Consider the following 22,540-nt stretch of genomic DNA (forward strand, 5'->3'; position numbering starts at 1 on the left):
GCTCCCTGCCCGCCCCGCCCCGCCCCGCCTGTCACCCCCGTCCCACGGAGCCCGCCGGACCCGGCCGGTGAACTCAACAGGCCCGGCCCGGCGCCGGTCAGCGCCGGCGCGGGGCCTGGGGCGGGAGGAGGCGGCGGGGAAGCGCAGAGAGGCTCGGCTTCTTGAGCGGGGCAGGGGCGCCCTCCGCCGTCTAGGGCCACACCACCCTGAACGCGCCCGATCTCGTCTGGTCTCGGAAGCTAAGCAGGGTCGGGCCTGGTTAGTACTTGGATGGGAGACCGCCTGGGAATACCGGGTGCCGTAGGCTTCTTCTTCTTTTTTTTTTTGTTTTGCCTCTTGTTCTGTCCCCTTTCTGGGAGCGAGGCGGCGGCCCGGGGTGGGGGTCACCCCCACCCTCAGCGCCCGCCGCGGTGCCTGGCGCCCCAGCCCGCACCGTGGGGCCTCCTCTTGTCCCAAGCCGCGACACCGCCGTCACGCGGCAGCATGCGTGGCTTCTGGACTGTCAGGTCTCAGACCAAAGGTCTGCTCTGTGGGAACCGACACGCTGGAGGAAACCTTGAGAGTCTGAGAGGGGAGGGAGTTCCAGAAGAAGGCCAGGATGTCATTTTGAGGGAGTATGTGACCAGAACTCGTCCCGTTGCTTTTGGGGTTCTATGGGCTACACGTAGGAATCTTTGGTGGTGGCACCTGATGTTGGGGGATCCGGAGTCACACCCAGACCTGCTCCACAGGCCTCCTTTTACTTTTCTCTTCGGATTCATTATTTTTAAAAAGTGTCTCTTATCTCTATGATTGCATTTTCTTTTCTCTCTCTTTTCAAGCAGATGATGGGAGTCCAAGTATTAAGGTGACATGTGTTGCCCGTGCCCCCCTCCCCCCTGTGTTCTTATTCATTTACCTCTGATGTTGTTGCAGCGTATTGTGGGGGTACCAATGTTAAGGTCGGGTACGTTGCCCTCTCCCAGCCTCCCCCCTCGGGTCAGAGCCTCAAGTGCGCCCATCCCCCAGTCGGTGCGCACCCACCCCATTCCTAATGGAGGTGTATGCCCATCCCCTCCCCCCACCCGCCCGACACCCACCCGATGAAGGTGATTCCTCTGTGTCCACTTAGGTGTCCATCGGTTCGTACCCATTTGCTGGTGAGCGCGAGCACGTGGTGCTCGTGTGTCCATTCTTGGGCTACCTGGCTTACTGGAACGGGTTCCAGCTCTGGCCAGGAGAACCACGAGAGGTGCCCTCTCACCGCTGCTCCTCCTAGCTGAATAGCACTCCGTGGTGTCCACGCGCCACATTTCATTTACGCACTCGTGGGTCGCTGGGCACTCGGGTCGCTTCCAGGTCTTTGCGATTGTGACTTGTGCCCTGACTCTAACCCTAACCCTTACCCAGCCCGTCTCCTCCTCGGCCCCTGCCTGACTGACTCCTTCCCGCCCGGCCTGTCACCTGTCACCGTCCTCTGCCCCTGCCTGACACGCTCCTCCCCGCCCGGGCCGTCACCGTCCTCGGCCCCTGCCTGACGGGGCTCCTCCGTCGCCTGGGCCTTCCAAGGGCTTGGTGTGGACGCTGGTTCCAGGACGCCCTCCCAGGAACCCGGTAGCAGGGCGGCCGCAGCGTCTCGCGCCACCCAACCGTCCGCCGGCCGGCGGCCGGCGCTAAGTGGCCTGCGGGGGACGTGCCCCCACTGTGGGGCGGGCGCCCAGCCTGGTGTCTTCTCTGAGGCCCCGTGGCTGCTTTTCCCCCCCGCAAGGGGAGAGCCGCGGAGGTGGGGACCGCCTCCTCGTGGGGACGTACACCCGGCTCTCCACGTCGGATTCCGGGGCTCTCTGTCCTGCCAGAAGGCCCAGCTGGCCTGCGGGTCCTTAGAGTGGCAAAAACATCCGAAAACTGAGATTGAGGGTCCGGTGGTTGTCTGCACTTTTGTGCTGGGCACCCCAGGGAGGCCCGGGGGCTGGCTGGACAACGCGGTCTGCTGGGCAGGGGGGGGGTGTGGAGGAGCAACTGATGCCCTTTGCACTTTGGGTAGCAAGTGTCTGAGGTGTCTCTGAGCCCTGCGCCATGTCGGGGGGGTGGGGGTGGGAGGTCGGGGGGGTGGAGGAGCAGGAGGAGGAGGAGGAGGAGGTGGGAAGGGCCGTGGCCTGCAGTCGTGTTCCCGGGGTGGCTTCTTCCACAGGCTGCTTGGCCTGGGCTCCCTGCACCTGGGCCTTTGGAGGACTGGCCCTGTGCTTGCCAACGCTTCCCCTGCAGGGACCCAGAGCTGGGAGGTTGCACCTCTCAGCCCTGGGTCGGGCAGAGCCCCAGCGGGCCATGCCCACAACCTCTCTCAGCACGGGTCCCCCAGAAGGCTCCTTTGGGACCAGGATTCTCTTGCGGGTGACTCTTTAAGGTCTGGCCCCTGGATGGAGGGGCACCAGGAGTAGAGGAGCAGGAAGGGGAAGCGGGTGGCCATGCGAGGGGACACTTTCAGGCCAAGTCCCAGCTTCAGCCTGATCCTCCTGGGAACCCCGGGGTGTACGTCACACCTCCTGGTTGTCCCGCTCTGAGACAAGGAGCCGGGCTTCGCATTCCCCCAGCAGCCAGTCGTGGGCTGAGGACACCTGGGGCGTTGGGAACTCCCTGGCTTCTCCTTGGCTTAACATCTGGAGCTGCTTGTGAATCGTGCCGCCACACACACCCGAGTGCAGGTGTCTTCTGCACAGACTGCGGGCCTCGCTCTTCTGAATGCCGCTAGCTCGCCACCCACCCACGGGTGAACCTGGTCAGGGTACTTTCTCTCGGGGGCAGACTCTGATCCTGGCGGGCTACCGGTGTTTCTGTTTGCTCGTTTCTTTCTTCCATTTCGGGAAAGGCTTCCTTACTGGGTGTGGAAATCTCCTATGCCTTTCCTCGCCTATTCTGTCAGCTTTAAAATTCTCTTTCAGTTGCCACCCTCACAGATGGATTAGGAAACTCTTTCCGGTGCACTCATTAGTGAAATGACCTCAATGAAGCTGGAATCCAATATCTAATCGCCGATTTTTAGCGAGTCCACACGCCAGGGTGGTCGGGGTCCAATGCAGCCCCGGCCAGGCCCAGGCCCCTTGGACCGGGCCACAGGAGGACACAGAGGAGGGTCCCGGCCCCCACGGTCGCGTTGCCGGCAGTTCTCCAAGGGCTTGGGCGTTTTCCAGAGGTAGGAGATGGAGGGGACTGATTTCTTCAGCGCCCCACAAACCACGCCACCCCACCCATGGGACACATCCCTAGAGAGAGAGAGAGACGCCCCATACACTCGCTCCCCTCCCCCATGCGCAGTGCCCCAGCCCGGGCCCGGGGTGAATAGGCGGCAGCCCACCCACAGGGTGGGGGGCGCAGCTGAAAGGGGTTGTCGGGGAGGGCGGCCCCTGCCTGGGGTCAAAGGGCGGGCGACCCGCGCGTGCGCAATCGGCGGCGGCGGCGGCGGCGGCGGCGGGGGCGGCCACGAGCTGGGGGTGGGGGGCGGGTAGGTGAAGGAGGCTGGAAGGTCTCCACCTTGGCGAGTCCAGCAGTGGAGGCGCATCTTGTGTGAGTGTGAGTGAGTGAGTGTGAGTGTGAGTGTGTGTGTGTGTGTGTGTGTGTGTGTGTGTATAGAGAGACAGCCCCCCACCCCGGCCCGCCGCTCCCTGCCCGCCCCGCCCCACCCCGCCTGTCACCCCCGTCCCACGGAGCCCGCCGGACCCGGCCGGTGAACTCAACAGGCCCGGCCCGGCGCCGGTCAGCGCCGGCGCGGGGCCTGGGGCGGGAGGAGGCGGCGGGGAAGCGCAGAGAGGCTCGGCTTCTTGAGCGGGGCAGGGGCGCCCTCCGCCGTCTAGGGCCACACCACCCTGAACGCGCCCGATCTCGTCTGGTCTCGGAAGCTAAGCAGGGTCGGGCCTGGTTAGTACTTGGATGGGAGACCGCCTGGGAATACCGGGTGCCGTAGGCTTCTTCTTTTTTTTTTTTTTGTTTTGCCTCTTGTTCTGTCCCCTTTCTGGGAGCGAGGCGGCGGCCCGGGGTGGGGGTCACCCCCACCCTCAGCGCCCGCCGCGGTGCCTGGCGCCCCAGCCCGCACCGTGGGGCCTCCTCTTGTCCCAAGCCGCGACACCGCCGTCACGCGGCAGCATGCGTGGCTTCTGGACTGTCAGGTCTCAGACCAAAGGTCTGCTCTGTGGGAACCGACACGCTGGAGGAAACCTTGAGAGTCTGAGAGGGGAGGGAGTTCCAGAAGAAGGCCAGGATGTCATTTTGAGGGAGTATGTGACCAGAACTCGTCCCGTTGCTTTTGGGGTTCTATGGGCTACACGTAGGAATCTTTGGTGGTGGCACCTGATGTTGGGGGATCCGGAGTCACACCCAGACCTGCTCCACAGGCCTCCTTTTACTTTTCTCTTCGGATTCATTATTTTTAAAAAGTGTCTCTTATCTCTATGATTGCATTTTCTTTTCTCTCTCTTTTCAAGCAGATGATGGGAGTCCAAGTATTAAGGTGACATGTGTTGCCCGTGCCCCCCTCCCCCCTGTGTTCTTATTCATTTACCTCTGATGTTGTTGCAGCGTATTGTGGGGGTACCAATGTTAAGGTCGGGTACGTTGCCCTCTCCCAGCCTCCCCCCTCGGGTCAGAGCCTCAAGTGCGCCCATCCCCCAGTCGGTGCGCACCCACCCCATTCCTAATGGAGGTGTATGCCCATCCCCTCCCCCCACCCGCCCGACACCCACCCGATGAAGGTGATTCCTCTGTGTCCACTTAGGTGTCCATCGGTTCGTACCCATTTGCTGGTGAGCGCGAGCACGTGGTGCTCGTGTGTCCATTCTTGGGCTACCTGGCTTACTGGAACGGGTTCCAGCTCTGGCCAGGAGAACCACGAGAGGTGCCCTCTCACCGCTGCTCCTCCTAGCTGAATAGCACTCCGTGGTGTCCACGCGCCACATTTCATTTACGCACTCGTGGGTCGCTGGGCACTCGGGTCGCTTCCAGGTCTTTGCGATTGTGACTTGTGCCCTGACTCTAACCCTAACCCTTACCCAGCCCGTCTCCTCCTCGGCCCCTGCCTGACTGACTCCTTCCCGCCCGGCCTGTCACCTGTCACCGTCCTCTGCCCCTGCCTGACACGCTCCTCCCCGCCCGGGCCGTCACCGTCCTCGGCCCCTGCCTGACGGGGCTCCTCCGTCGCCTGGGCCTTCCAAGGGCTTGGTGTGGACGCTGGTTCCAGGACGCCCTCCCAGGAACCCGGTAGCAGGGCGGCCGCAGCGTCTCGCGCCACCCAACCGTCCGCCGGCCGGCGGCCGGCGCTAAGTGGCCTGCGGGGGACGTGCCCCCACTGTGGGGCGGGCGCCCAGCCTGGTGTCTTCTCTGAGGCCCCGTGGCTGCTTTTCCCCCCCGCAAGGGGAGAGCCGCGGAGGTGGGGACCGCCTCCTCGTGGGGACGTACACCCGGCTCTCCACGTCGGATTCCGGGGCTCTCTGTCCTGCCAGAAGGCCCAGCTGGCCTGCGGGTCCTTAGAGTGGCAAAAACATCCGAAAACTGAGATTGAGGGTCCGGTGGTTGTCTGCACTTTTGTGCTGGGCACCCCAGGGAGGCCCGGGGGCTGGCTGGACAACGCGGTCTGCTGGGCAGGGGGGGGGGGTGTGGAGGAGCAACTGATGCCCTTTGCACTTTGGGTAGCAAGTGTCTGAGGTGTCTCTGAGCCCTGCGCCATGTCGGGGGGGTGGGGGTGGGAGGTCGGGGGGGTGGAGGAGCAGGAGGAGGAGGAGGAGGAGGTGGGAAGGGCCGTGGCCTGCAGTCGTGTTCCCGGGGTGGCTTCTTCCACAGGCTGCTTGGCCTGGGCTCCCTGCACCTGGGCCTTTGGAGGACTGGCCCTGTGCTTGCCAACGCTTCCCCTGCAGGGACCCAGAGCTGGGAGGTTGCACCTCTCAGCCCTGGGTCGGGCAGAGCCCCAGCGGGCCATGCCCACAACCTCTCTCAGCACGGGTCCCCCAGAAGGCTCCTTTGGGACCAGGATTCTCTTGCGGGTGACTCTTTAAGGTCTGGCCCCTGGATGGAGGGGCACCAGGAGTAGAGGAGCAGGAAGGGGAAGCGGGTGGCCATGCGAGGGGACACTTTCAGGCCAAGTCCCAGCTTCAGCCTGATCCTCCTGGGAACCCCGGGGTGTACGTCACACCTCCTGGTTGTCCCGCTCTGAGACAAGGAGCCGGGCTTCGCATTCCCCCAGCAGCCAGTCGTGGGCTGAGGACACCTGGGGCGTTGGGAACTCCCTGGCTTCTCCTTGGCTTAACATCTGGAGCTGCTTGTGAATCGTGCCGCCACACACACCCGAGTGCAGGTGTCTTCTGCACAGACTGCGGGCCTCGCTCTTCTGAATGCCGCTAGCTCGCCACCCACCCACGGGTGAACCTGGTCAGGGTACTTTCTCTCGGGGGCAGACTCTGATCCTGGCGGGCTACCGGTGTTTCTGTTTGCTCGTTTCTTTCTTCCATTTCGGGAAAGGCTTCCTTACTGGGTGTGGAAATCTCCTATGCCTTTCCTCGCCTATTCTGTCAGCTTTAAAATTCTCTTTCAGTTGCCACCCTCACAGATGGATTAGGAAACTCTTTCCGGTGCACTCATTAGTGAAATGACCTCAATGAAGCTGGAATCCAATATCTAATCGCCGATTTTTAGCGAGTCCACACGCCAGGGTGGTCGGGGTCCAATGCAGCCCCGGCCAGGCCCAGGCCCCTTGGACCGGGCCACAGGAGGACACAGAGGAGGGTCCCGGCCCCCACGGTCGCGTTGCCGGCAGTTCTCCAAGGGCTTGGGCGTTTTCCAGAGGTAGGAGATGGAGGGGACTGATTTCTTCAGCGCCCCACAAACCACGCCACCCCACCCATGGGACACATCCCTAGAGAGAGAGAGAGACGCCCCATACACTCGCTCCCCTCCCCCATGCGCAGTGCCCCAGCCCGGGCCCGGGGTGAATAGGCGGCAGCCCACCCACAGGGTGGGGGGCGCAGCTGAAAGGGGTTGTCGGGGAGGGCGGCCCCTGCCTGGGGTCAAAGGGCGGGCGACCCGCGCGTGCGCAATCGGCGGCGGCGGCGGCGGCGGCGGCGGCGGCGGCGGGGGCGGCCACGAGCTGGGGGTGGGGGGCGGGTAGGTGAAGGAGGCTGGAAGGTCTCCACCTTGGCGAGTCCAGCAGTGGAGGCGCATCTTGTGTGAGTGTGAGTGAGTGAGTGTGAGTGTGAGTGTGTGTGTGTGTGTGTGTGTGTGTGTGTGTATAGAGAGACAGCCCCCCACCCCGGCCCGCCGCTCCCTGCCCGCCCCGCCCCACCCCGCCTGTCACCCCCGTCCCACGGAGCCCGCCGGACCCGGCCGGTGAACTCAACAGGCCCGGCCCGGCGCCGGTCAGCGCCGGCGCGGGGCCTGGGGCGGGAGGAGGCGGCGGGGAAGCGCAGAGAGGCTCGGCTTCTTGAGCGGGGCAGGGGCGCCCTCCGCCGTCTAGGGCCACACCACCCTGAACGCGCCCGATCTCGTCTGGTCTCGGAAGCTAAGCAGGGTCGGGCCTGGTTAGTACTTGGATGGGAGACCGCCTGGGAATACCGGGTGCCGTAGGCTTCTTCTTCTTTTTTTTTTTGTTTTGCCTCTTGTTCTGTCCCCTTTCTGGGAGCGAGGCGGCGGCCCGGGGTGGGGGTCACCCCCACCCTCAGCGCCCGCCGCGGTGCCTGGCGCCCCAGCCCGCACCGTGGGGCCTCCTCTTGTCCCAAGCCGCGACACCGCCGTCACGCGGCAGCATGCGTGGCTTCTGGACTGTCAGGTCTCAGACCAAAGGTCTGCTCTGTGGGAACCGACACGCTGGAGGAAACCTTGAGAGTCTGAGAGGGGAGGGAGTTCCAGAAGAAGGCCAGGATGTCATTTTGAGGGAGTATGTGACCAGAACTCGTCCCGTTGCTTTTGGGGTTCTATGGGCTACACGTAGGAATCTTTGGTGGTGGCACCTGATGTTGGGGGATCCGGAGTCACACCCAGACCTGCTCCACAGGCCTCCTTTTACTTTTCTCTTCGGATTCATTATTTTTAAAAAGTGTCTCTTATCTCTATGATTGCATTTTCTTTTCTCTCTCTTTTCAAGCAGATGATGGGAGTCCAAGTATTAAGGTGACATGTGTTGCCCGTGCCCCCCTCCCCCCTGTGTTCTTATTCATTTACCTCTGATGTTGTTGCAGCGTATTGTGGGGGTACCAATGTTAAGGTCGGGTACGTTGCCCTCTCCCAGCCTCCCCCCTCGGGTCAGAGCCTCAAGTGCGCCCATCCCCCAGTCGGTGCGCACCCACCCCATTCCTAATGGAGGTGTATGCCCATCCCCTCCCCCCACCCGCCCGACACCCACCCGATGAAGGTGATTCCTCTGTGTCCACTTAGGTGTCCATCGGTTCGTACCCATTTGCTGGTGAGCGCGAGCACGTGGTGCTCGTGTGTCCATTCTTGGGCTACCTGGCTTACTGGAACGGGTTCCAGCTCTGGCCAGGAGAACCACGAGAGGTGCCCTCTCACCGCTGCTCCTCCTAGCTGAATAGCACTCCGTGGTGTCCACGCGCCACATTTCATTTACGCACTCGTGGGTCGCTGGGCACTCGGGTCGCTTCCAGGTCTTTGCGATTGTGACTTGTGCCCTGACTCTAACCCTAACCCTTACCCAGCCCGTCTCCTCCTCGGCCCCTGCCTGACTGACTCCTTCCCGCCCGGCCTGTCACCTGTCACCGTCCTCTGCCCCTGCCTGACACGCTCCTCCCCGCCCGGGCCGTCACCGTCCTCGGCCCCTGCCTGACGGGGCTCCTCCGTCGCCTGGGCCTTCCAAGGGCTTGGTGTGGACGCTGGTTCCAGGACGCCCTCCCAGGAACCCGGTAGCAGGGCGGCCGCAGCGTCTCGCGCCACCCAACCGTCCGCCGGCCGGCGGCCGGCGCTAAGTGGCCTGCGGGGGACGTGCCCCCACTGTGGGGCGGGCGCCCAGCCTGGTGTCTTCTCTGAGGCCCCGTGGCTGCTTTTCCCCCCCGCAAGGGGAGAGCCGCGGAGGTGGGGACCGCCTCCTCGTGGGGACGTACACCCGGCTCTCCACGTCGGATTCCGGGGCTCTCTGTCCTGCCAGAAGGCCCAGCTGGCCTGCGGGTCCTTAGAGTGGCAAAAACATCCGAAAACTGAGATTGAGGGTCCGGTGGTTGTCTGCACTTTTGTGCTGGGCACCCCAGGGAGGCCCGGGGGCTGGCTGGACAACGCGGTCTGCTGGGCAGGGGGGGGGGTGTGGAGGAGCAACTGATGCCCTTTGCACTTTGGGTAGCAAGTGTCTGAGGTGTCTCTGAGCCCTGCGCCATGTCGGGGGGGTGGGGGTGGGAGGTCGGGGGGGTGGAGGAGCAGGAGGAGGAGGAGGAGGAGGTGGGAAGGGCCGTGGCCTGCAGTCGTGTTCCCGGGGTGGCTTCTTCCACAGGCTGCTTGGCCTGGGCTCCCTGCACCTGGGCCTTTGGAGGACTGGCCCTGTGCTTGCCAACGCTTCCCCTGCAGGGACCCAGAGCTGGGAGGTTGCACCTCTCAGCCCTGGGTCGGGCAGAGCCCCAGCGGGCCATGCCCACAACCTCTCTCAGCACGGGTCCCCCAGAAGGCTCCTTTGGGACCAGGATTCTCTTGCGGGTGACTCTTTAAGGTCTGGCCCCTGGATGGAGGGGCACCAGGAGTAGAGGAGCAGGAAGGGGAAGCGGGTGGCCATGCGAGGGGACACTTTCAGGCCAAGTCCCAGCTTCAGCCTGATCCTCCTGGGAACCCCGGGGTGTACGTCACACCTCCTGGTTGTCCCGCTCTGAGACAAGGAGCCGGGCTTCGCATTCCCCCAGCAGCCAGTCGTGGGCTGAGGACACCTGGGGCGTTGGGAACTCCCTGGCTTCTCCTTGGCTTAACATCTGGAGCTGCTTGTGAATCGTGCCGCCACACACACCCGAGTGCAGGTGTCTTCTGCACAGACTGCGGGCCTCGCTCTTCTGAATGCCGCTAGCTCGCCACCCACCCACGGGTGAACCTGGTCAGGGTACTTTCTCTCGGGGGCAGACTCTGATCCTGGCGGGCTACCGGTGTTTCTGTTTGCTCGTTTCTTTCTTCCATTTCGGGAAAGGCTTCCTTACTGGGTGTGGAAATCTCCTATGCCTTTCCTCGCCTATTCTGTCAGCTTTAAAATTCTCTTTCAGTTGCCACCCTCACAGATGGATTAGGAAACTCTTTCCGGTGCACTCATTAGTGAAATGACCTCAATGAAGCTGGAATCCAATATCTAATCGCCGATTTTTAGCGAGTCCACACGCCAGGGTGGTCGGGGTCCAATGCAGCCCCGGCCAGGCCCAGGCCCCTTGGACCGGGCCACAGGAGGACACAGAGGAGGGTCCCGGCCCCCACGGTCGCGTTGCCGGCAGTTCTCCAAGGGCTTGGGCGTTTTCCAGAGGTAGGAGATGGAGGGGACTGATTTCTTCAGCGCCCCACAAACCACGCCACCCCACCCATGGGACACATCCCTAGAGAGAGAGAGAGACGCCCCATACACTCGCTCCCCTCCCCCATGCGCAGTGCCCCAGCCCGGGCCCGGGGTGAATAGGCGGCAGCCCACCCACAGGGTGGGGGGCGCAGCTGAAAGGGGTTGTCGGGGAGGGCGGCCCCTGCCTGGGGTCAAAGGGCGGGCGACCCGCGCGTGCGCAATCGGCGGCGGCGGCGGCGGCGGCGGCGGCGGGGGCGGCCACGAGCTGGGGGTGGGGGGCGGGTAGGTGAAGGAGGCTGGAAGGTCTCCACCTTGGCGAGTCCAGCAGTGGAGGCGCATCTTGTGTGAGTGTGAGTGAGTGAGTGTGAGTGTGAGTGTGTGTGTGTGTGTGTGTGTGTGTGTGTGTATAGAGAGACAGCCCCCCACCCCGGCCCGCCGCTCCCTGCCCGCCCCGCCCCACCCCGCCTGTCACCCCCGTCCCACGGAGCCCGCCGGACCCGGCCGGTGAACTCAACAGGCCCGGCCCGGCGCCGGTCAGCGCCGGCGCGGGGCCTGGGGCGGGAGGAGGCGGCGGGGAAGCGCAGAGAGGCTCGGCTTCTTGAGCGGGGCAGGGGCGCCCTCCGCCGTCTAGGGCCACACCACCCTGAACGCGCCCGATCTCGTCTGGTCTCGGAAGCTAAGCAGGGTCGGGCCTGGTTAGTACTTGGATGGGAGACCGCCTGGGAATACCGGGTGCCGTAGGCTTCTTCTTTTTTTTTTTTTTGTTTTGCCTCTTGTTCTGTCCCCTTTCTGGGAGCGAGGCGGCGGCCCGGGGTGGGGGTCACCCCCACCCTCAGCGCCCGCCGCGGTGCCTGGCGCCCCAGCCCGCACCGTGGGGCCTCCTCTTGTCCCAAGCCGCGACACCGCCGTCACGCGGCAGCATGCGTGGCTTCTGGACTGTCAGGTCTCAGACCAAAGGTCTGCTCTGTGGGAACCGACACGCTGGAGGAAACCTTGAGAGTCTGAGAGGGGAGGGAGTTCCAGAAGAAGGCCAGGATGTCATTTTGAGGGAGTATGTGACCAGAACTCGTCCCGTTGCTTTTGGGGTTCTATGGGCTACACGTAGGAATCTTTGGTGGTGGCACCTGATGTTGGGGGATCCGGAGTCACACCCAGACCTGCTCCACAGGCCTCCTTTTACTTTTCTCTTCGGATTCATTATTTTTAAAAAGTGTCTCTTATCTCTATGATTGCATTTTCTTTTCTCTCTCTTTTCAAGCAGATGATGGGAGTCCAAGTATTAAGGTGACATGTGTTGCCCGTGCCCCCCTCCCCCCTGTGTTCTTATTCATTTACCTCTGATGTTGTTGCAGCGTATTGTGGGGGTACCAATGTTAAGGTCGGGTACGTTGCCCTCTCCCAGCCTCCCCCCTCGGGTCAGAGCCTCAAGTGCGCCCATCCCCCAGTCGGTGCGCACCCACCCCATTCCTAATGGAGGTGTATGCCCATCCCCTCCCCCCACCCGCCCGACACCCACCCGATGAAGGTGATTCCTCTGTGTCCACTTAGGTGTCCATCGGTTCGTACCCATTTGCTGGTGAGCGCGAGCACGTGGTGCTCGTGTGTCCATTCTTGGGCTACCTGGCTTACTGGAACGGGTTCCAGCTCTGGCCAGGAGAACCACGAGAGGTGCCCTCTCACCGCTGCTCCTCCTAGCTGAATAGCACTCCGTGGTGTCCACGCGCCACATTTCATTTACGCACTCGTGGGTCGCTGGGCACTCGGGTCGCTTCCAGGTCTTTGCGATTGTGACTTGTGCCCTGACTCTAACCCTAACCCTTACCCAGCCCGTCTCCTCCTCGGCCCCTGCCTGACTGACTCCTTCCCGCCCGGCCTGTCACCTGTCACCGTCCTCTGCCCCTGCCTGACACGCTCCTCCCCGCCCGGGCCGTCACCGTCCTCGGCCCCTGCCTGACGGGGCTCCTCCGTCGCCTGGGCCTTCCAAGGGCTTGGTGTGGACGCTGGTTCCAGGACGCCCTCCCAGGAACCCGGTAGCAGGGCGGCCGCAGCGTCTCGCGCCACCCAACCGTCCGCCGGCCGGCGGCCGGCGCTAAGTGGCCTGCGGGGGACGTGCCCCCACTGTGGGGCGGGCGCCCAGCCTGGTGTCTTCTCTGAGGCCCCGTGGCTGCTTTTCCCCCCCGCAAGGGGAGAGCCGCGGAGGTGGGGACCGCCTCCTCGTGGGGACGTACACCCGGCTCTCCACGTCGGATTCCGGGGCTCTCTGTCCTGCCAGAAGGCCCAGCTGGCCTGCGGGTCCTTAGAGTGGCAAAAACATCCGAAAACTGAGATTGAGGGTCCGGTGGTTGTCTGCACTTTTGTGCTGGGCACCCCAGGGAGGCCCGGGGGCTGGCTGGACAACGCGGTCTGCTGGGCAGGGGGGGGGGGTGTGGAGGAGCAACTGATGCCCTTTGCACTTTGGGTAGCAAGTGTCTGAGGTGTCTCTGAGCCCTGCGCCATGTCGGGGGGGTGGGGGTGGGAGGTCGGGGGGGTGGAGGAGCAGGAGGAGGAGGAGGAGGAGGTGGGAAGGGCCGTGGCCTGCAGTCGTGTTCCCGGGGTGGCTTCTTCCACAGGCTGCTTGGCCTGGGCTCCCTGCACCTGGGCCTTTGGAGGACTGGCCCTGTGCTTGCCAACGCTTCCCCTGCAGGGACCCAGAGCTGGGAGGTTGCACCTCTCAGCCCTGGGTCGGGCAGAGCCCCAGCGGGCCATGCCCACAACCTCTCTCAGCACGGGTCCCCCAGAAGGCTCCTTTGGGACCAGGATTCTCTTGCGGGTGACTCTTTAAGGTCTGGCCCCTGGATGGAGGGGCACCAGGAGTAGAGGAGCAGGAAGGGGAAGCGGGTGGCCATGCGAGGGGACACTTTCAGGCCAAGTCCCAGCTTCAGCCTGATCCTCCTGGGAACCCCGGGGTGTACGTCACACCTCCTGGTTGTCCCGCTCTGAGACAAGGAGCCGGGCTTCGCATTCCCCCAGCAGCCAGTCGTGGGCTGAGGACACCTGGGGCGTTGGGAACTCCCTGGCTTCTCCTTGGCTTAACATCTGGAGCTGCTTGTGAATCGTGCCGCCACACACACCCGAGTGCAGGTGTCTTCTGCACAGACTGCGGGCCTCGCTCTTCTGAATGCCGCTAGCTCGCCACCCACCCACGGGTGAACCTGGTCAGGGTACTTTCTCTCGGGGGCAGACTCTGATCCTGGCGGGCTACCGGTGTTTCTGTTTGCTCGTTTCTTTCTTCCATTTCGGGAAAGGCTTCCTTACTGGGTGTGGAAATCTCCTATGCCTTTCCTCGCCTATTCTGTCAGCTTTAAAATTCTCTTTCAGTTGCCACCCTCACAGATGGATTAGGAAACTCTTTCCGGTGCACTCATTAGTGAAATGACCTCAATGAAGCTGGAATCCAATATCTAATCGCCGATTTTTAGCGAGTCCACACGCCAGGGTGGTCGGGGTCCAATGCAGCCCCGGCCAGGCCCAGGCCCCTTGGACCGGGCCACAGGAGGACACAGAGGAGGGTCCCGGCCCCCACGGTCGCGTTGCCGGCAGTTCTCCAAGGGCTTGGGCGTTTTCCAGAGGTAGGAGATGGAGGGGACTGATTTCTTCAGCGCCCCACAAACCACGCCACCCCACCCATGGGACACATCCCTAGAGAGAGAGAGAGACGCCCCATACACTCGCTCCCCTCCCCCATGCGCAGTGCCCCAGCCCGGGCCCGGGGTGAATAGGCGGCAGCCCACCCACAGGGTGGGGGGCGCAGCTGAAAGGGGTTGTCGGGGAGGGCGGCCCCTGCCTGGGGTCAAAGGGCGGGCGACCCGCGCGTGCGCAATCGGCGGCGGCGGCGGCGGCGGCGGCGGCGGCGGGGGCGGCCACGAGCTGGGGGTGGGGGGCGGGTAGGTGAAGGAGGCTGGAAGGTCTCCACCTTGGCGAGTCCAGCAGTGGAGGCGCATCTTGTGTGAGTGTGAGTGAGTGAGTGTGAGTGTGAGTGTGTGTGTGTGTGTGTGTGTGTGTGTGTGTATAGAGAGACAGCCCCCCACCCCGGCCCGCCGCTCCCTGCCCGCCCCGCCCCACCCCGCCTGTCACCCCCGTCCCACGGAGCCCGCCGGACCCGGCCGGTGAACTCAACAGGCCCGGCCCGGCGCCGGTCAGCGCCGGCGCGGGGCCTGGGGCGGGAGGAGGCGGCGGGGAAGCGCAGAGAGGCTCGGCTTCTTGAGCGGGGCAGGGGCGCCCTCCGCCGTCTAGGGCCACACCACCCTGAACGCGCCCGATCTCGTCTGGTCTCGGAAGCTAAGCAGGGTCGGGCCTGGTTAGTACTTGGATGGGAGACCGCCTGGGAATACCGGGTGCCGTAGGCTTCTTCTTTTTTTTTTTTTTGTTTTGCCTCTTGTTCTGTCCCCTTTCTGGGAGCGAGGCGGCGGCCCGGGGTGGGGGTCACCCCCACCCTCAGCGCCCGCCGCGGTGCCTGGCGCCCCAGCCCGCACCGTGGGGCCTCCTCTTGTCCCAAGCCGCGACACCGCCGTCACGCGGCAGCATGCGTGGCTTCTGGACTGTCAGGTCTCAGACCAAAGGTCTGCTCTGTGGGAACCGACACGCTGGAGGAAACCTTGAGAGTCTGAGAGGGGAGGGAGTTCCAGAAGAAGGCCAGGATGTCATTTTGAGGGAGTATGTGACCAGAACTCGTCCCGTTGCTTTTGGGGTTCTATGGGCTACACGTAGGAATCTTTGGTGGTGGCACCTGATGTTGGGGGATCCGGAGTCACACCCAGACCTGCTCCACAGGCCTCCTTTTACTTTTCTCTTCGGATTCATTATTTTTAAAAAGTGTCTCTTATCTCTATGATTGCATTTTCTTTTCTCTCTCTTTTCAAGCAGATGATGGGAGTCCAAGTATTAAGGTGACATGTGTTGCCCGTGCCCCCCTCCCCCCTGTGTTCTTATTCATTTACCTCTGATGTTGTTGCAGCGTATTGTGGGGGTACCAATGTTAAGGTCGGGTACGTTGCCCTCTCCCAGCCTCCCCCCTCGGGTCAGAGCCTCAAGTGCGCCCATCCCCCAGTCGGTGCGCACCCACCCCATTCCTAATGGAGGTGTATGCCCATCCCCTCCCCCCACCCGCCCGACACCCACCCGATGAAGGTGATTCCTCTGTGTCCACTTAGGTGTCCATCGGTTCGTACCCATTTGCTGGTGAGCGCGAGCACGTGGTGCTCGTGTGTCCATTCTTGGGCTACCTGGCTTACTGGAACGGGTTCCAGCTCTGGCCAGGAGAACCACGAGAGGTGCCCTCTCACCGCTGCTCCTCCTAGCTGAATAGCACTCCGTGGTGTCCACGCGCCACATTTCATTTACGCACTCGTGGGTCGCTGGGCACTCGGGTCGCTTCCAGGTCTTTGCGATTGTGACTTGTGCCCTGACTCTAACCCTAACCCTTACCCAGCCCGTCTCCTCCTCGGCCCCTGCCTGACTGACTCCTTCCCGCCCGGCCTGTCACCTGTCACCGTCCTCTGCCCCTGCCTGACACGCTCCTCCCCGCCCGGGCCGTCACCGTCCTCGGCCCCTGCCTGACGGGGCTCCTCCGTCGCCTGGGCCTTCCAAGGGCTTGGTGTGGACGCTGGTTCCAGGACGCCCTCCCAGGAACCCGGTAGCAGGGCGGCCGCAGCGTCTCGCGCCACCCAACCGTCCGCCGGCCGGCGGCCGGCGCTAAGTGGCCTGCGGGGGACGTGCCCCCACTGTGGGGCGGGCGCCCAGCCTGGTGTCTTCTCTGAGGCCCCGTGGCTGCTTTTCCCCCCCGCAAGGGGAGAGCCGCGGAGGTGGGGACCGCCTCCTCGTGGGGACGTACACCCGGCTCTCCACGTCGGATTCCGGGGCTCTCTGTCCTGCCAGAAGGCCCAGCTGGCCTGCGGGTCCTTAGAGTGGCAAAAACATCCGAAAACTGAGATTGAGGGTCCGGTGGTTGTCTGCACTTTTGTGCTGGGCACCCCAGGGAGGCCCGGGGGCTGGCTGGACAACGCGGTCTGCTGGGCAGGGGGGGGGGGTGTGGAGGAGCAACTGATGCCCTTTGCACTTTGGGTAGCAAGTGTCTGAGGTGTCTCTGAGCCCTGCGCCATGTCAGGGGGGTGGGGGTGGGAGGTCGGGGGGGTGGAGGAGCAGGAGGAGGAGGAGGAGGAGGTGGGAAGGGCCGTGGCCTGCAGTCGTGTTCCCGGGGTGGCTTCTTCCACAGGCTGCTTGGCCTGGGCTCCCTGCACCTGGGCCTTTGGAGGACTGGCCCTGTGCTTGCCAACGCTTCCCCTGCAGGGACCCAGAGCTGGGAGGTTGCACCTCTCAGCCCTGGGTCGGGCAGAGCCCCAGCGGGCCATGCCCACAACCTCTCTCAGCACGGGTCCCCCAGAAGGCTCCTTTGGGACCAGGATTCTCTTGCGGGTGACTCTTTAAGGTCTGGCCCCTGGATGGAGGGGCACCAGGAGTAGAGGAGCAGGAAGGGGAAGCGGGTGGCCATGCGAGGGGACACTTTCAGGCCAAGTCCCAGCTTCAGCCTGATCCTCCTGGGAACCCCGGGGTGTACGTCACACCTCCTGGTTGTCCCGCTCTGAGACAAGGAGCCGGGCTTCGCATTCCCCCAGCAGCCAGTCGTGGGCTGAGGACACCTGGGGCGTTGGGAACTCCCTGGCTTCTCCTTGGCTTAACATCTGGAGCTGCTTGTGAATCGTGCCGCCACACACACCCGAGTGCAGGTGTCTTCTGCACAGACTGCGGGCCTCGCTCTTCTGAATGCCGCTAGCTCGCCACCCACCCACGGGTGAACCTGGTCAGGGTACTTTCTCTCGGGGGCAGACTCTGATCCTGGCGGGCTACCGGTGTTTCTGTTTGCTCGTTTCTTTCTTCCATTTCGGGAAAGGCTTCCTTACTGGGTGTGGAAATCTCCTATGCCTTTCCTCGCCTATTCTGTCAGCTTTAAAATTCTCTTTCAGTTGCCACCCTCACAGATGGATTAGGAAACTCTTTCCGGTGCACTCATTAGTGAAATGACCTCAATGAAGCTGGAATCCAATATCTAATCGCCGATTTTTAGCGAGTCCACACGCCAGGGTGGTCGGGGTCCAATGCAGCCCCGGCCAGGCCCAGGCCCCTTGGACCGGGCCACAGGAGGACACAGAGGAGGGTCCCGGCCCCCACGGTCGCGTTGCCGGCAGTTCTCCAAGGGCTTGGGCGTTTTCCAGAGGTAGGAGATGGAGGGGACTGATTTCTTCAGCGCCCCACAAACCACGCCACCCCACCCATGGGACACATCCCTAGAGAGAGAGAGAGACGCCCCATACACTCGCTCCCCTCCCCCATGCGCAGTGCCCCAGCCCGGGCCCGGGGTGAATAGGCGGCAGCCCACCCACAGGGTGGGGGGCGCAGCTGAAAGGGGTTGTCGGGGAGGGCGGCCCCTGCCTGGGGTCAAAGGGCGGGCGACCCGCGCGTGCGCAATCGGCGGCGGCGGCGGCGGCGGCGGCGGCGGCGGCGGGGGCGGCCACGAGCTGGGGGTGGGGGGCGGGTAGGTGAAGGAGGCTGGAAGGTCTCCACCTTGGCGAGTCCAGCAGTGGAGGCGCATCTTGTGTGAGTGTGAGTGAGTGAGTGTGAGTGTGAGTGTGTGTGTGTGTGTGTGTGTGTGTGTGTGTATAGAGAGACAGCCCCCCACCCCGGCCCGCCGCTCCCTGCCCGCCCCGCCCCACCCCGCCTGTCACCCCCGTCCCACGGAGCCCGCCGGACCCGGCCGGTGAACTCAACAGGCCCGGCCCGGCGCCGGTCAGCGCCGGCGCGGGGCCTGGGGCGGGAGGAGGCGGCGGGGAAGCGCAGAGAGGCTCGGCTTCTTGAGCGGGGCAGGGGCGCCCTCCGCCGTCTAGGGCCACACCACCCTGAACGCGCCCGATCTCGTCTGGTCTCGGAAGCTAAGCAGGGTCGGGCCTGGTTAGTACTTGGATGGGAGACCGCCTGGGAATACCGGGTGCCGTAGGCTTCTTCTTCTTTTTTTTTTTGTTTTGCCTCTTGTTCTGTCCCCTTTCTGGGAGCGAGGCGGCGGCCCGGGGTGGGGGTCACCCCCACCCTCAGCGCCCGCCGCGGTGCCTGGCGCCCCAGCCCGCACCGTGGGGCCTCCTCTTGTCCCAAGCCGCGACACCGCCGTCACGCGGCAGCATGCGTGGCTTCTGGACTGTCAGGTCTCAGACCAAAGGTCTGCTCTGTGGGAACCGACACGCTGGAGGAAACCTTGAGAGTCTGAGAGGGGAGGGAGTTCCAGAAGAAGGCCAGGATGTCATTTTGAGGGACTATGTGACCAGAACTCGTCCCGTTGCTTTTGGGGTTCTATGGGCTACACGTAGGAATCTTTGGTGGTGGCACCTGATGTTGGGGGATCCGGAGTCACACCCAGACCTGCTCCACAGGCCTCCTTTTACTTTTCTCTTCGGATTCATTATTTTTAAAAAGTGTCTCTTATCTCTATGATTGCATTTTCTTTTCTCTCTCTTTTCAAGCAGATGATGGGAGTCCAAGTATTAAGGTGACATGTGTTGCCCGTGCCCCCCTCCCCCCTGTGTTCTTATTCATTTACCTCTCATGTTGTTGCAGCGTATTGTGGGGGTACCAATGTTAAGGTCGGGTACGTTGCCCTCTCCCAGCCTCCCCCCTCGGGTCAGAGCCTCAAGTGCGCCCATCCCCCAGTCGGTGCGCACCCACCCCATTCCTAATGGAGGTGTATGCCCATCCCCTCCCCCCACCCGCCCGACACCCACCCGATGAAGGTGATTCCTCTGTGTCCACTTAGGTGTCCATCGGTTCGTACCCATTTGCTGGTGAGCGCGAGCACGTGGTGCTCGTGTGTCCATTCTTGGGCTACCTGGCTTACTGGAACGGGTTCCAGCTCTGGCCAGGAGAACCACGAGAGGTGCCCTCTCACCGCTGCTCCTCCTAGCTGAATAGCACTCCGTGGTGTCCACGCGCCACATTTCATTTACGCACTCGTGGGTCGCTGGGCACTCGGGTCGCTTCCAGGTCTTTGCGATTGTGACTTGTGCCCTGACTCTAACCCTAACCCTTACCCAGCCCGTCTCCTCCTCGGCCCCTGCCTGACTGACTCCTTCCCGCCCGGCCTGTCACCTGTCACCGTCCTCTGCCCCTGCCTGACACGCTCCTCCCCGCCCGGGCCGTCACCGTCCTCGGCCCCTGCCTGACGGGGCTCCTCCGTCGCCTGGGCCTTCCAAGGGCTTGGTGTGGACGCTGGTTCCAGGACGCCCTCCCAGGAACCCGGTAGCAGGGCGGCCGCAGCGTCTCGCGCCACCCAACCGTCCGCCGGCCGGCGGCCGGCGCTAAGTGGCCTGCGGGGGACGTGCCCCCACTGTGGGGCGGGCGCCCAGCCTGGTGTCTTCTCTGAGGCCCCGTGGCTGCTTTTCCCCCCCGCAAGGGGAGAGCCGCGGAGGTGGGGACCGCCTCCTCGTGGGGACGTACACCCGGCTCTCCACGTCGGATTCCGGGGCTCTCTGTCCTGCCAGAAGGCCCAGCTGGCCTGCGGGTCCTTAGAGTGGCAAAAACATCCGAAAACTGAGATTGAGGGTCCGGTGGTTGTCTGCACTTTTGTGCTGGGCACCCCAGGGAGGCCCGGGGGCTGGCTGGACAACGCGGTCTGCTGGGCAGGGGGGGGGTGTGGAGGAGCAACTGATGCCCTTTGCACTTTGGGTAGCAAGTGTCTGAGGTGTCTCTGAGCCCTGCGCCATGTCGGGGGGGTGGGGGTGGGAGGTCGGGGGGGTGGAGGAGCAGGAGGAGGAGGAGGAGGAGGTGGGAAGGGCCGTGGCCTGCAGTCGTGTTCCCGGGGTGGCTTCTTCCACAGGCTGCTTGGCCTGGGCTCCCTGCACCTGGGCCTTTGGAGGACTGGCCCTGTGCTTGCCAACGCTTCCCCTGCAGGGACCCAGAGCTGGGAGGTTGCACCTCTCAGCCCTGGGTCGGGCAGAGCCCCAGCGGGCCATGCCCACAACCTCTCTCAGCACGGGTCCCCCAGAAGGCTCCTTTGGGACCAGGATTCTCTTGCGGGTGACTCTTTAAGGTCTGGCCCCTGGATGGAGGGGCACCAGGAGTAGAGGAGCAGGAAGGGGAAGCGGGTGGCCATGCGAGGGGACACTTTCAGGCCAAGTCCCAGCTTCAGCCTGATCCTCCTGGGAACCCCGGGGTGTACGTCACACCTCCTGGTTGTCCCGCTCTGAGACAAGGAGCCGGGCTTCGCATTCCCCCAGCAGCCAGTCGTGGGCTGAGGACACCTGGGGCGTTGGGAACTCCCTGGCTTCTCCTTGGCTTAACATCTGGAGCTGCTTGTGAATCGTGCCGCCACACACACCCGAGTGCAGGTGTCTTCTGCACAGACTGCGGGCCTCGCTCTTCTGAATGCCGCTAGCTCGCCACCCACCCACGGGTGAACCTGGTCAGGGTACTTTCTCTCGGGGGCAGACTCTGATCCTGGCGGGCTACCGGTGTTTCTGTTTGCTCGTTTCTTTCTTCCATTTCGGGAAAGGCTTCCTTACTGGGTGTGGAAATCTCCTATGCCTTTCCTCGCCTATTCTGTCAGCTTTAAAATTCTCTTTCAGTTGCCACCCTCACAGATGGATTAGGAAACTCTTTCCGGTGCACTCATTAGTGAAATGACCTCAATGAAGCTGGAATCCAATATCTAATCGCCGATTTTTAGCGAGTCCACACGCCAGGGTGGTCGGGGTCCAATGCAGCCCCGGCCAGGCCCAGGCCCCTTGGACCGGGCCACAGGAGGACACAGAGGAGGGTCCCGGCCCCCACGGTCGCGTTGCCGGCAGTTCTCCAAGGGCTTGGGCGTTTTCCAGAGGTAGGAGATGGAGGGGACTGATTTCTTCAGCGCCCCACAAACCACGCCACCCCACCCATGGGACACATCCCTAGAGAGAGAGAGAGACGCCCCATACACTCGCTCCCCTCCCCCATGCGCAGTGCCCCAGCCCGGGCCCGGGGTGAATAGGCGGCAGCCCACCCACAGGGTGGGGGGCGCAGCTGAAAGGGGTTGTCGGGGAGGGCGGCCCCTGCCTGGGGTCAAAGGGCGGGCGACCCGCGCGTGCGCAATCGGCGGCGGCGGCGGCGGCGGCGGCGGGGGCGGCCACGAGCTGGGGGTGGGGGGCGGGTAGGTGAAGGAGGCTGGAAGGTCTCCACCTTGGCGAGTCCAGCAGTGGAGGCGCATCTTGTGTGAGTGTGAGTGAGTGAGTGTGAGTGTGAGTGTGTGTGTGTGTGTGTGTGTGTGTGTGTGTATAGAGAGACAGCCCCCCACCCCGGCCCGCCGCTCCCTGCCCGCCCCGCCCCGCCCCGCCTGTCACCCCCGTCCCACGGAGCCCGCCGGACCCGGCCGGTGAACTCAACAGGCCCGGCCCGGCGCCGGTCAGCGCCGGCGCGGGGCCTGGGGCGGGAGGAGGCGGCGGGGAAGCGCAGAGAGGCTCGGCTTCTTGAGCGGGGCAGGGGCGCCCTCCGCCGTCTAGGGCCACACCACCCTGAACGCGCCCGATCTCGTCTGGTCTCGGAAGCTAAGCAGGGTCGGGCCTGGTTAGTACTTGGATGGGAGACCGCCTGGGAATACCGGGTGCCGTAGGCTTCTTCTTCTTTTTTTTTTTGTTTTGCCTCTTGTTCTGTCCCCTTTCTGGGAGCGAGGCGGCGGCCCGGGGTGGGGGTCACCCCCACCCTCAGCGCCCGCCGCGGTGCCTGGCGCCCCAGCCCGCACCGTGGGGCCTCCTCTTGTCCCAAGCCGCGACACCGCCGTCACGCGGCAGCATGCGTGGCTTCTGGACTGTCAGGTCTCAGACCAAAGGTCTGCTCTGTGGGAACCGACACCTGGAGGAAACCTTGAGAGTCTGAGAGGGGAGGGAGTTCCAGAAGAAGGCCAGGATGTCATTTTGAGGGAGTATGTGACCAGAACTCGTCCCGTTGCTTTTGGGGTTCTATGGGCTACACGTAGGAATCTTTGGTGGTGGCACCTGATGTTGGGGGATCCGGAGT

At 63.8% G+C, this 22,540-nt stretch overlaps 7 non-coding genes across 7 annotated transcripts; all 7 read left to right on the forward strand.

The window, feature by feature from the left end:
- Positions 1–188: 188 nt before the first annotated feature.
- LOC142874996 (5S ribosomal RNA) lies at positions 189–307 on the forward strand. The gene has a single exon (XR_012922575.1). It is a non-coding gene; the product is annotated as a 5S ribosomal RNA (ribosomal RNA).
- Positions 308–3,821: 3,514 nt separating this feature from the next.
- Positions 3,822–3,940, forward strand: LOC142874998 (5S ribosomal RNA). Its single transcript, XR_012922578.1, has one exon. It is a non-coding gene; the product is annotated as a 5S ribosomal RNA (ribosomal RNA).
- A 3,525-nt stretch (positions 3,941–7,465) lies between these two features.
- On the forward strand, positions 7,466–7,584 carry LOC142874999 (5S ribosomal RNA). Its single transcript, XR_012922579.1, has one exon. It is a non-coding gene; the product is annotated as a 5S ribosomal RNA (ribosomal RNA).
- Positions 7,585–11,102: 3,518 nt separating this feature from the next.
- LOC142875000 (5S ribosomal RNA) lies at positions 11,103–11,221 on the forward strand. Its single transcript, XR_012922580.1, has one exon. It is a non-coding gene; the product is annotated as a 5S ribosomal RNA (ribosomal RNA).
- Positions 11,222–14,743: 3,522 nt separating this feature from the next.
- LOC142875001 (5S ribosomal RNA) lies at positions 14,744–14,862 on the forward strand. Its single transcript, XR_012922581.1, has one exon. It is a non-coding gene; the product is annotated as a 5S ribosomal RNA (ribosomal RNA).
- A 3,525-nt stretch (positions 14,863–18,387) lies between these two features.
- LOC142875002 (5S ribosomal RNA) lies at positions 18,388–18,506 on the forward strand. Its single transcript, XR_012922582.1, has one exon. It is a non-coding gene; the product is annotated as a 5S ribosomal RNA (ribosomal RNA).
- A 3,514-nt stretch (positions 18,507–22,020) lies between these two features.
- Positions 22,021–22,139, forward strand: LOC142875004 (5S ribosomal RNA). Its single transcript, XR_012922583.1, has one exon. It is a non-coding gene; the product is annotated as a 5S ribosomal RNA (ribosomal RNA).
- Positions 22,140–22,540: the final 401 nt, after the last annotated feature.

The sequence above is a fragment of the Microcebus murinus genome, chromosome 13 (genome assembly GCF_040939455.1).
Source record: "Microcebus murinus isolate Inina chromosome 13, M.murinus_Inina_mat1.0, whole genome shotgun sequence".
NCBI classification, from domain to species: Eukaryota; Metazoa; Chordata; class Mammalia; order Primates; family Cheirogaleidae; genus Microcebus; species Microcebus murinus.